Source organism: Gossypium raimondii, chromosome 5 (genome assembly GCF_025698545.1).
Source record: "Gossypium raimondii isolate GPD5lz chromosome 5, ASM2569854v1, whole genome shotgun sequence".
Classification (NCBI taxonomy): Eukaryota; Viridiplantae; Streptophyta; class Magnoliopsida; order Malvales; family Malvaceae; genus Gossypium; species Gossypium raimondii.
The window spans coordinates 23,525,141-23,538,513 of record NC_068569.1 but is presented as its reverse complement, the minus strand read 5'-3'; the positions used below and the strand labels follow the sequence as shown (position 1 = coordinate 23,538,513).

Sequence of the window (13,373 nt, the reverse complement as noted above, 5' to 3'; positions counted from 1 at the left end):
TCAAGTTGTCGTAAGAAAGTAACAATGGTCACCATGTGTTTAGAATTTATAAGGCCCTTGCAAATCAATATGAACTAAGGAAAATGGTGACTCAGCTCGAGAATGACTAGTGGGAAATGGTAAATGTGTTTGTTTAGCTAGCAGAGAAACACGACAAAGACGAATTTAATCAGTGTTTAAAGGATTACGATGCAAATGGTCCATTTTAGATGCGGAAGCGTGACCAAAACTTATATGTCAAAGAAATGATGTATCATTTGTGGACAAAAAAAATGAAATTGAAGGTGTAGCCGGAGTTGAAGACAAATGTGTTAAGAGTAGATAAAGAGCATGTTGCTCCCTACCAATCCCCTTCACCAGTCCACTGTAAAGGTCCTATAAAAATGTAAGACTCGGGTAGAAATAAAATATTTCAAGTGAAAATTAGGGACATAAAAGACATTGGTAAGCTTGTATGAGGGTGATAAATAAGAAATAGGGACAAACTTACTAGTGGGCAACTAAACAAGCGATGAGTAGATGCACGTGGAAATGGAAATGGTTGAATTCATTCACAGAATAAGGTTACAAGCCTGTTCATATATAGTGAGCTACAACTAACAGACTGCTAAGTAACCTTTCTAACCTGCTAACCATACTTAACATCTAATCAACGATATTTAACAATTGACTAACATTCCTACATTTTTCGACACAATTACAATGAGGTTTGAAGTTCTTTGATAATGTTATTCAAACATTATTTGCGTATACGATCGAATCTCATTTTCCTCTCAAAGAAAGGATTAAGAAATTAAATTCCCAGCAATGACATCGAATTTTAATTTATCTAAACTATTATAAGATATGAACAATATTTAATAAGTTTAAGATTTGAATTTTGAATGAGGAAATATGCTTGTATTATACTAGAAAAATAATGATTGTTAAGCAGCATTGTGTTTCTTCTAATCATAGAAGGAAATTTTCATATCAAGTACAAGAGTTGTTATATATATACACAGAATTTCCAACCTAATCCACTTATGTCTTAAAAGTTTTGGGGACACAATATCTAATAATATTCAAATTTATTTTCACTTATATAATGACATCTAGCTTTCTTTTAAAAAGGTTAAAATTTTATTTTACTTGATTTGTACATCACTTTTAAGAGTATTGCGTAAAATTTGATAGTTTTAGTATTAATGTTTATGATTTTTTTTGTTTTTGAAATTGTTATCTTTTAGAGGTGAGTAAAACTCGATTCAATTAAAAAATTGAAAAAATTTTATAATTTAGAGTTAACCGAATCGAGTTATTCAATTATTTGAATTATTCGAGTTATTTTAAAAAATAACTTGATTCGAGTTTCGAGTTCGAGTCGAGTTGAATTTCACAATTCGAATAATTCGAGTAACAAATTGGTGTAAATACCTTTTTGGTCCCTATCAACTTTGAAATTAAGTAAATTGGTCTCTCTCACAACAAAATTACAAAAAAATTAAAATAATTTTCAAAAATTCAAAATATTTATAAAAATTTCAAAATTCATATTTTAAAAATTTTAAAATTTTTTTAAAAGTATACAAATTTTAAATTTTTTAAAAAATCTAAAATAATAATTTCATGACCTAATTAATGATTCAAATTTATCATACTCAAGTATCTTTTTATTAATTTTTTGGAAAAAATTTCAAATATATATGGTTTCAAATTTATGTGCTCTAACATGGAAATTTTTATATTATAACAATATTTTTATTTGACATGTTTATTTTTTTAAAATTTTAACTCGAACAATTTCACTCGATTCGGCTCGACTCGAATTTCATTTCACTTGACTCGATTCGAAAAAATTTCAAATTGAGTTAGGATGATGAAATAGAACTCGTGAACTCGATTAACTCGAAATTTTTTCACTCGATTCAATCAAACGCTCATCCTTATTATCTCCTATTGTATAAAAAAAAAGTGATTGTATGAAATTGGAGCAAACAAACCTTATGTGAAGCGACCGAAGCTTGGTTATATGAGAAAAACTTGGTTATTATCTCCTATCGTATTAAAATTGGAGCAAAGCGACCAAAGCTATTAGGAGACCAAAAGTGACAAATCTTACCTTCCAAATGAGATGTAGCCTAAATTTTTAGACTTATGTTACACTCATAAACATGTATATTTATAATATAAAAAAAAAGTAAAAATAATGGAAAGAGTGAAAAAAATGGAGAGTGAATAGATAAGAAAATTATGAATTTATTTAAAATTACTAATGTAACCTTAATAATATATATTATTTGATTTTATATATTTTCACTATTGCTATATTGTTTATTTTTAAATTTTAAGTAATTTTTTGAAATAGTAAATTCTAAATACTGTAATTATGTCATATTATTATTCGGGTATGAGCTAAAATAGTTTTAAAATTATTTAAATATTAAATCAACAACAAACTAATTAGAATAATAAACCGAGCTGGATTAAACCAAAGACAAATCTAAATTAAGAAATAAACTCGATATTAATTATTACCGAGTTTTGAGACTTTATATCATGGGTTTACCCAACTTAAAAATATTCTTTTGACTAAACACATAATAACAGTGAAGGATGAAATCATAAACTAATCATTTATGTATAATTTAATTTATGTTTGGATAATTAAACTTTAATTAATTACGTTTTGATCAATAACGTTATCGATTTGTAACATTTTAATTACTATGTCATTATTAAGATTTTGGAAACGTTCTGAAAATCTAACATGACATAAACCATGTTGTTAAAAGCTAATGTGTCATCCACATCTGCCACGCATAATTATATACATTTTTAACTCTCTCTCTCTTTTTTTTTACTTTATTTCTTCTAGAGGTGAGCAAAATTTGAATCGTTTTGAAAAAAATCAAAAAAATATTCCAATTTTAAATTATTTGAATCAAATTAATCGAGTTAATCGTGTTGAAACTGCTATGGTTCATGCTGCATGGTGGTTAGTGGAAACTACCTTTGTATGTGTGATAGTGGGACACCTAGTTGGTGGTTTTTTATGGGGAACCACCACTATAAATACCAACTAGCTTAAGGTCCTTAAGCTCCAAAAACAAAAGGCAATCTCATTTCACAGATAAGGAGTTATATACCATCTAGTGAGGTCTTCGAGTGCTTAGAAGATTTTGGCGGTTTTTAATTTTTCATACAACTAAATTCGACGTCCTCGTCGGTGGTTTGACGTGCTCGACAATGGTGACGCAACATTTGGATTTTGGTATTTGGTTTAGGCAATGACTGGAGATATTTATGTTCGATCTTTTCAGCTGCACTATATTGTAAATGGTTATTTATGCTAATATTTGGTATCCAAGCATGGTTTATCTTTATCTTGTCCGGTTTTAAAAGTTTGTAAATTTCTCAAAATATCGATGTCATGTTTCTTTGAATTATTATTTTTAATTTTTTTGAGAATCTTTATTGCAAACTTTTGTGCAAAATCATTGGATTTTATTAAAGTGGAATTTCTAAAACTAATTATGTTATAAATAATTTAGTGAAAAATTTTAGAAATTTGATATTAGTTACATACATTTTTAGGTGCATAAAATTTTAAACTTATTGCATAAGGTATTTAGCAACAAAACTTTAGAATATATGTCTAGGGATCCAAATAATTTTATTTAATTAGAGAATTAGTCACAACAACTTTAATTAAATGAAATTATTTATTGTAGTAAGGATCTCATAAGGTTTATAGACAATAGATGTTGCATAATAACTTAACAACAATCTTGAATAAAGTTTAAGGATTAATATCAAGCTAAGTGATTTTCATAATTTTATTTAGTTAAAGACTAGCCACAACATCTTTAGTTAAATAAATTTATTAAAGTTAAAAAATCACATACGGAAAGCATATGTATTAAATTCCATTGCATAATTTATTAAGATAAAATTATTAGATGACTTTTATAGTTTCCCAGGAGTTATGAAAATTAATTTAATATTTTTTATAAAAATGACAATAAATAATTCTATCATAAAATGGATCTAATTGAATTAAAATTTAGTTCACAAACAATTTTTATGACACTAGATTCATTATTTACATAATTTGCATTGGTAAATTATGATTTATGTTTCCCTCAAATTTTTGTTAAGCATTTATGTTCATTCATTTTGCAGTTTTACAACCTCTGAATATGTTTAATAATAAAATAGATATCCCTGAATTAACTAGTGAGAACTTTGAGTTTTGGAATGAGAGTATTCTTCTTCAATTGGGGTGCTTGGATAATGACTATGCCATAAGGAAATCTGAGCCACATATTACTGAAACCAACATTCAGGTTGATCTTACTATGTATGAAAAATGGGAGCGATATGATCGCTTAAATATCATGTTCATAAATAGTAAGATTCCTATTGATGTTCGTGGCTCAATTGAGCATTATGAGAATGTCTAAGAATTATTTACAGCCATTGAAAAACAATTCAAAACTTATCAAAAGTCATTAGCTAGCACCCTAATCATGAAGCTCACATAAATGAAGCTCACTACTGTGAAAGGTGTACGTGATCACATCAACAAGATGAGAGATTTAGTAGCTCGATTAAGAGCACTTAAGGTTGAAATGTCTGAATCTTTCTTGGTGCACTTTATATTGAACACTCTTCCACCTCAGTATGAGCCATTTAAGATCTCCTATAACACACATAAGGATAAGTGGTTCATCGATAAGCTTTTGACCATATATGATCAGGAAGAGACTAAACTCATACTAGAGATGGGAGAGAGTGCATGGACGGTTACTCAAGGAAAGAAGACAGTCCAAGTCAAGCAAAAGGAGAAGACCAAAATACAACCCCAAGCTGACATAAAGGAAGAGTCCAAGTTTTTTTTCTGTAAAAAGAAAGGACACTTAAAGAAGGACTATGTCAAGTTTAAGAGTTGACTTGAAAAGAAAGGTAAATAAATCTCACTTGTTTGCTTTGAGTCAAATATGGTTGATGTTAGTTAAAACACATGATGGATTGATTCTAGTTCTACAATTCATATCTCAAATTCCTTACAAGGATTAGGAAACCTGAGGGAACCAGTGGGAGATAAGCGACACATCTATTCAGGAAATAAGATGGAGTTGCATGTGGAAGCAATTAGAACATGTGAATTAGTGCTTAAGAGTAGTTTTGTTTTAATTTTAAAAAAACTTTTTTATATTCCCAGCTTTTCTAAAAATTTAGTTTCTATTTCAAGACTTGCACCATTTGATTATTGTTTTAGTTTTTCAAGCATTGGTTTCAGTTTATTTTATAAAATTGAACTTGTTGGAAATAATGCTTTATCTAATGTCATTTATTCTCTTAATTTGTAAAATAATACCACTCATAATGTTATACATGTTCAAACTGGTACTAACGTGGTGTTATAAATGAATATTCCTTTATTTTATAGCACCGAAGATTAGGACACATCTCCATTGAAAGGATTAAGAGATTAGTAAATGGGTTACTCAGTACTTTATATTTTACTAATTTCAATACTTGTATAGACTACATTAAGGGCAAGCAAACTAACAAGTCAAATAAAGGTGCCAAGAGGAGTTCGACCATATTGGAAATCATCTATTCTGATATATGTTTCCCAAATATAGATGTGCAAGGTCAGAATTACTTCATCACTTTCATATACAATTACTCACGATACATGTATCTCTATATGCTTCATCATAAGAGCGAAGCATTAGAAGCCTTTAGAGTTTTCAAGGTTGAAATAGAGAAACAATGCGATAATCAAATCAAGATTGTGAGAACTAATAGAGGTGATGAGTATTATGGTAGATACATTGAGGATGGACAAGCATATGATCCATTCGCGAAGTTTCTTCAAGATAACGGTATAGTTGGCCAATACACCATGTCAGGCTCACCTGACAAAAATGGTGTTGCGTAAAGAAGAAATTGAACTTTAATAAACATGGTGCGAAGTATACTTAGTAGCTCTCAGCTGCCTAAGTCCTTATAGGTTGAAGCTCCCAAAACGACTGTGTATATATTAAACCGAGTTCTAACCAAGGCTGTCCCAAAGACACTTTTTGAGTTGTTCAAAGGTTGGAAACCAAGTTTACGACATATACGCGTATCGGGATGCTCGTCTGAAGTAAGAGTTTATAACCCATAAGAAAAGAAACTGGACCCAATGACCATTAGTGGGTATTTAATTGGATATTGCAAAAGGTTCAAATGTTACAGATTCTATTGTCCATCTCATAGCACTACAATTGTGGAATTGCAAAATGTAAAATTTCTTGAGAATGACTCAATCAGTGAGAGTGATCTATCTCAAGACACGATTTCCGTAAGTCAATCTTCCACTTCAGGTGAGAGATTGGTTATCATACATAACACCCCTCAAGCTCAACCAAGTGTTGTACAACCAATCAATGAAAATCCACACGCTGTTGAAAACACTCCAATAGAACAAACTGTTCAAGAAAATCCAGAAATTATTGAACAATTAGTTAAACAACATGATCCACAAGAAAATGTTGGTTCAACATTGAGGAGATCTACTAGAGAAAGGAAATTAGCAATTTCTAGTGTATATTGTGTATCTGCAATAGTCTGACTATAATATTGGAGCTGAGAATGATCCTGAGTCATTTTTACAAGCCATGAGTTGCAAAGAGTCAGAATTGTGGTACAATGCTATGAAATAATAGATGAATTCCATGAAAAATAACGAATTTTGGGAATATTGTGTCGTTGTTTAAAGGCGTAAAAAAAATTGGATGTAAATGGGTCTTCAAAACAAAAAGAGACTCAATAGGCAATATAGAAAGATATAAAGTTAGACTCGTTGCGAAAAGGTTCACTTAACAAGAAAGAATTGATTATACTAAGACTTTTAGTCTTGTATCTAAGAAAGGTTCCTTACACAATGTGTTAGCATTAGTAGCTAATTTTGACCTTGAGTTGCAACAAATGGATGTGAAAACCGCCTTTCTCAACGGTGGCCTAGAGGAAGAGGTATACGTAAAACAACCTGAAGGATTCTCCTCTAGTGATGTAAACACTTGGTATGCAAGCCAAATAAGTCCATATATGGACTGAAACAAGCCTCCCGACAATGGTATTTAAAATTCCATGAAGTTGTCTCTTCGTTTGGTTTTGTTGAGATCATGGATCAATGCATATACCGAAAGGTCAATGAGAGTAAAATCTATTTACTTATTCTATATGTGGACATTTTACTTGCAACAAATGATAGGGATATGTTACATGAGGTGAAACAATTTCTTTCTAAAAGTTTTAATATGAAATATATGGGTTATGCATCTTATGTCATTGGCATTAAAATTCATCGTGATGGACATTGCGGTATCTTAGGTCTATATCAAGAAACTTATATCAACAAAGTTTTAGAAACATTTCAAATAAAAGATTGTTCACTGAGTGTTGCTCCTATCATGAAGGATGATAAGTTCAATTTGAACCAGTGCCCAAAGAACGAATTTGAGAGGGAGCAAATGAAAGACATTCTATATGCTTCTTTTATTAGAAGCCTAATGTATGCTTAAGTTTGCATAAGACCTGACATTGCATTTGCATTTGGAATGTTGAGAAGATATCAGAGTAATCCAGGTATTGACCACTAGAGAGTTGCAAAGAAAGTTTTGAGATGTCTTAAAGGGACAATGGACTGCATGCTTACTTGCAAGCGATCAGACAATTTGGAAGTGGCTGACTACTCCGATTCAGACTTTGTCGGCTATGTTGGTTTACGTAAATCAACATCAAGTTACATATTTATGTTTGTTGGCAGAATTATATCTTAGAGGAGCATCAAGCAGACCTTAATGGCTACTTCCACTATGGAGGCTGAGTTCATTTCATGTTTTGAGGCTACCTCACATGGAGTATGGTTGAAGAGTTTCACATATGGGCTTAGACTTGTGAATTCAATTTCTAGGCCGTTAATGATATATTCTGACAATCCAACTGATATCTTTAATAACAACAAAAGTGGAAGTTGAAGAACATATTATCATTAAGTATCTAGCCATAAGGGAATGTGTTAAAAAAAGAAAGAAAGAAAGTGTTCATTGAGCACATTAGCATTGAGCAGATGTTATCTAATCCTTTGACTAAAGGCATGCCACCACACAAATTTAAGAATTATGTTGTCATTATGGGACTTGTTCCTACCTTGTAAATTTTCATTATAAGAACGATTATGAAGAAACTCTGTTAAGTTTGATGTTTTTCATATTTTGTGTGCACATTAATTTGATTATTTCGAGAAATATTACTATAGATTTGGAGAAAGTTTAATTTAAAAAAAGAAGTTATAAAACCCATTTGATCTCATGCGTAAAAAAAGGAAAGATAAGGGAAAATTTCGTCTTCAATCCCTGGAGTTAACATTTAATTACATAATTTGTGTCGTGGTAACTTTCCTAATGTTTCTAATATAGTGATTAAAATATTACGTTAAAGACCAAAACATAATAAATTAAAATTTAAAGACTAAAACGTAATCTAAATGTAACTATTTTTTCAATTTACCTAATAAAAAATTAATAAAAGACAACGAAGAAACCCGATAAAAATTTTTATAAAAAATCACGCGTGAGCAATTTGGTTATTAATATCAAAGAAAATGATACGCGTCCAAAAACCAAGCCAAAAAGCATGCAAATGCGATTCTTCGTTGAATCCCAAGACGCCTTGCATTTGATATTCTCCCCTTTGGGGCTTTCTCTTTTGTTTGCTTAAGCGACTCATCGGAGTTTACTCATAAAAAAACGACGGCGAAAAAAGAAGAGGAACCTAATACGATGTCGCAGTGTTCCATCGAAGTTTTACCACCCCAACAACAGAGAAATGATGTTGTTGTCGGTTACGCCCTTACATCTAAGAAAGTTAAAGAGCTTTTTACGACCCAAGCTCCAAGGTTTAGCCAGGTTAGTCTTCTGTTTAATGGCTTTCTGGGTTTTTTTTTTCTTATGGGTTGTAATTTTTGGGCAACTTTGTTTCTGGTTGATCGTTTTGGAGTCGAATGTTGTCGTTTAGTCGGAGTCTATAGTTTATTGTGGTGATTATAATATACCTATTTCAGTTTTTCATTATTTGGAAATGATGCATGAAGATATTTACAAAGTTATAGTATTTATTGAACCAAAAGATTTTGAATTTGATAATATTATAATATATTGAATTTGCTACTACTTTGTAATAAAGTCTATCTTTAAGCTGAACCTTGAACTACCTCCATTGCTCTAAAGAAAGCTTTTTCCTCTTCTTTTTATTCAGTATCTGCAACATGATACTCTGCTTAATGTTAAAACAAGTGTAATTTTCTGTTGTTGCTATGTTGTTTCTTTCATTTTTGTAACTGTGTGCAAAATGTTGGAAATGGTGTAGAAATAAGGGGATATCGTTTGTTCCAATTGATCAAAGCAGACCTCTTTCGGACCAAGGTCCTTTTGATATTGTATTGCACAAGGTTAGTAAATATATTTCTTGACGTACGTTTAACTGGCTTTCTTACATTCCAAGATGAAATGAGGGGGGAAAGCAATGAAAGGGTGCAGACAAGCACTTAATGCAAGCATGGTCTTCCCTAATACGAACCATTTTTAATTTTGATGCAGATGACAGGAAGAGAGTGGCACCAGATTCTTGAGGTTGGTCTGGGTTCTAGGTCCTATAGTTTCTGTTTCCTTTTGGGAATGATGGTAACTTAGAGTGATCTAGTGTGAACCATGAAGCCAGTTTTGTTTTATATATATATACCCTTTTGTTGTGGGTTTACATGTTAGGAAACAAATAACAGTGACCGGTGCCAGTCAATTAGCATTTAACTATAGGCGTTGGTAATAAGTTCTTTTGATGCAATATATTTTCTCCATTAGCTTATAGTTATAGTCAACTTTCCCTTAGTGAGCTGTATTCATGTTGATTTTGAAATGGTTTCATGAGTTTTATGTTGCTTTATCTTTAGAGAGTTAATTTTTTTTGGGGGGGGGGGGGGGAGGCTGTTTATCTAGCTATTTAATGGGTCATATCTGACCTGTTTTGTTGGTTTTCCATTTTTTAAAGTATCTTGTAGCCTGTATCAGCTATTTTCACGTTTCAATAGTTCATTTAGGCATGAGTTTAGGTGCCTGTATGAGCTGTCTTTCAGTTTCAATAGTTTTGGTGTTGGCATGAATTTAGGTGGTGGCATTCATATTATTCAATCTGATAAATAAGCGTTTTATAATTGCAGGAATATAGACAAACACATCCAAAAGTCCTAGTTCTTGACCCTCCAGATGCTATACAACATCTACACAATCGCCAATCAATGCTACAATGTGTTGCTGATATGAATTTATTTGAATCTTATGGTAATTTCCGCTTTTCTTTTGTTGACATTAGAATCGAGTAGATGTTGGATCTCAAAATAAACTCCCGAGCTGATCAGATTAAATGGTGATGTTTTATAATGCAGGAAAAGTTGGTGTTCCGAGGCAATTGGTCATTAAAAGAGACACATCATCCATTCCTGATTTTGTTGCCGAAGCTGGGTTGAGACTGCCCCTTGGTATGCACAGTTTATAATGTGTTGTTTTAGCATTTTATTGGGTCCATTTATATTGTACATAGTTTAATAATCTGTTTCATGATGCATGTTAGTTACCTTCGAGATTGACATTGGACCATTGCCAAACTTGAATCTTAAGAAGAATAGAAATGCTTTGTCTAGATCATGCTCCCAAACCATGTGATTATTTTTTCGGGTTCCATTGTTTTCCCCTAGTGTGCTCCTATTATTCATAGCAATTCTTTCTTATCGGACTTGCATGTTTCCATCTGTTTCAGTTGCGAAGCCATTTGTTAATGATGGAAGTGAAAAATCACATGAATTATCACTTGCTTATGATCAATACTCTCTCCAGAAACTTGAACCTCCACTTGTTCTTCAGGAATTTGTTAACCATGGTATTTTACTACAGCATTTATTACCGACTTAAAAACTGTACAGTTTCCAACTTTGACATGCCTAACTGCTGTAATGCTGTCATCTAAAGTCCATAGGAGGTGTTCTCTTCAAGGTTTTTATTGTTGGAGAAGCCATAAAAGTTGTCAGGCGTTTCTCTTTACCAGATGTAACCATACGAGAGCTCTCAACCTATGTTGGTGTTTACCAATTTCCCCGGGTTTCTTGTGCTGCTGCTTGTGCAGATGATGCAGATTTGGACTCTAGTGTGGCTGGTATGTTGTTGCATCTAAAGATACCCTTTCTCCTTTGCCGCTTTCTTGATTCTTCATGTTAGTTCTTCAAACATGAATGTTTGATCATGCAACTATATTCAGAACATATTTGAAGACATGTTCATGGTTGGCTCAAACCTCAGTTTATTGTGGTTTTCCAATTAATGTTTGCAAGACCCTGCTTTGAACTGAGTTGCAGTGTGAAACACTGTCATAAGAAATGCCTTTAGCATCTTTCTCGGCCATCTAACATATGTTTCTCCTTCCACTGCAGAGCTTCCTCCTTGGCCCTTACTCGAAAGACTAGCAAAAGAACTTCAACAAAGACTGGTAATTTTTTTAAAATTTTGACTGTTAGTTTTTTGTTCTTTGCACATTACTGATCCCTAAACAACTTTTTGTTGTGTGTAGGGGTCTTCGGTTATTTAACCTGGACATTATCCGGGAGCACGGAACAAGGGATCATTTCTATGTCCTTGACATCAACTACTTTCCTGGCAAGTGGTACCTCTATTCTATAAGAGGTTATAGTACCAGTTTTCTACCTGGTTTGAAGTCCATTTTATTCTTTACTTGAAGAATTTGGGTTTGCTATCCCGATTATGATTAAAGGTCCTTCCCTTTTGGCCGGTTGTGGGCAAAGAGGGTTTCAAACCCTCGAGTACCCTTAATAAAAGAACCTTTCCTCTCCCTAGCTATTTCAGGTTAAGATGTGAAAGTGCCTTTCTCTTTATAGGAAAAGTTGAGCTTGTAAAAAATGCTGACTTGCTTCCCCAATTGTTTGACAATATTGCAGGGTATGGGAAAATGCCTAGGTATGAACAGATTTTTACAGACTTTATATTGAACCTTATGAAGAACCAATAAAAGAAACGACCGGTTTATGTTACTCGATAAGGAAGTCAGTGATGGATACAGAGATATTTCCGTCCGACTCAGGTATATATATATTTTCAAGGTTTTTTTTTATACTTATTATATCCTCGTACTTGTATTCATTTATGTGTAGGAGTAGGAGCAACATAAGATGATACAGGTAACTTTGGGAGACCATGGGGGAAAGAAGATGTTAAAAAGATGGCAAAATGTTGCAACTCAAAGCAGTGATGAAATCTGAAAACACCAAATTTTGTGGAATTAGAATGGGGTCTGCTATTTGATTACAAATGGTTGTTTTTAACCATGTCTTGTGGGGCTCTCTCTATTACTCCATTGCTGTTGTTACGTTTAAAACATGGTTTGATAAGAGAGCAGTTGGTGTAATACATTATTTCTGATGTTTCTTAGTTTCAGATTCTTTGATTCCTTGCACTTTCTTTGTCATCAACACTCTCAATTTTTATTCACCTAAATTCCAAAAACTTAAAATCCTGTTAAATATTAAATGAAATTACCATTTTTAACTCAAACTTAGAAATGAAAAACTAGTCTATTGGTTGGATTTTAATTGATTGGTCTTATTTGATTAATAAATTGTTAAAAAATTATTAAAAACAAAAACTAGATCAATTTAACCAATCCATATTGGTTTGTGAATTAATTAGTTCAACCTCTTTCTTTAAATAAAATTGATGTACTGATAATTTTTATCCAACCGGTTCAATAGATTATTCCAGTCCATTTCCAACAACATGGTAATTTTTCATTTTCATAATGAAAACATTGAATAAAATGGGTTTGATTGAAAATTTTAAAAATAATTTTTGAAAAATGAAGATATGTGAAACTTAAAAACAACAAAGGAGATCTTTAGAGGAATCGAGGATTGTTTTTTTAACAATTTTAAATATAAAATATATTACCATAGTTCAAATTATATGTAGGAATTTATTTTATTTTATTTTTCATGTTTCTATTACAGAAAATAGGTGTCGAATATATTTTCATGTTTTCATTATTGAAAACAAATTTTATTATTACGTACACTTGATTACATCATCTATAATATATTTATACTTCTATATTATTATTCAAGCCTTCTGCTTGAATTAGTGTCATGAGCTTAATTAATGAAATTATTAAAATATCCTTCCATATTTAAAATAAGTTATATTATTTGAGAGTACTTGAATTTTTTATTTAAAATGATAATAAAATATGCACATGAAGGATTTAAACCAACGCCAATTGTA

General features: G+C 31.6%; 1 pseudogene; it reads left to right on the top strand.

Annotated features, from left to right (window-relative positions):
- The first annotated feature begins 8,738 nt into the window (after nucleotides 1-8,738).
- On the top strand, nucleotides 8,739-12,520 carry LOC105770828 (inositol-tetrakisphosphate 1-kinase 3-like; annotated as a pseudogene).
- Nucleotides 12,521-13,373: the final 853 nt, after the last annotated feature.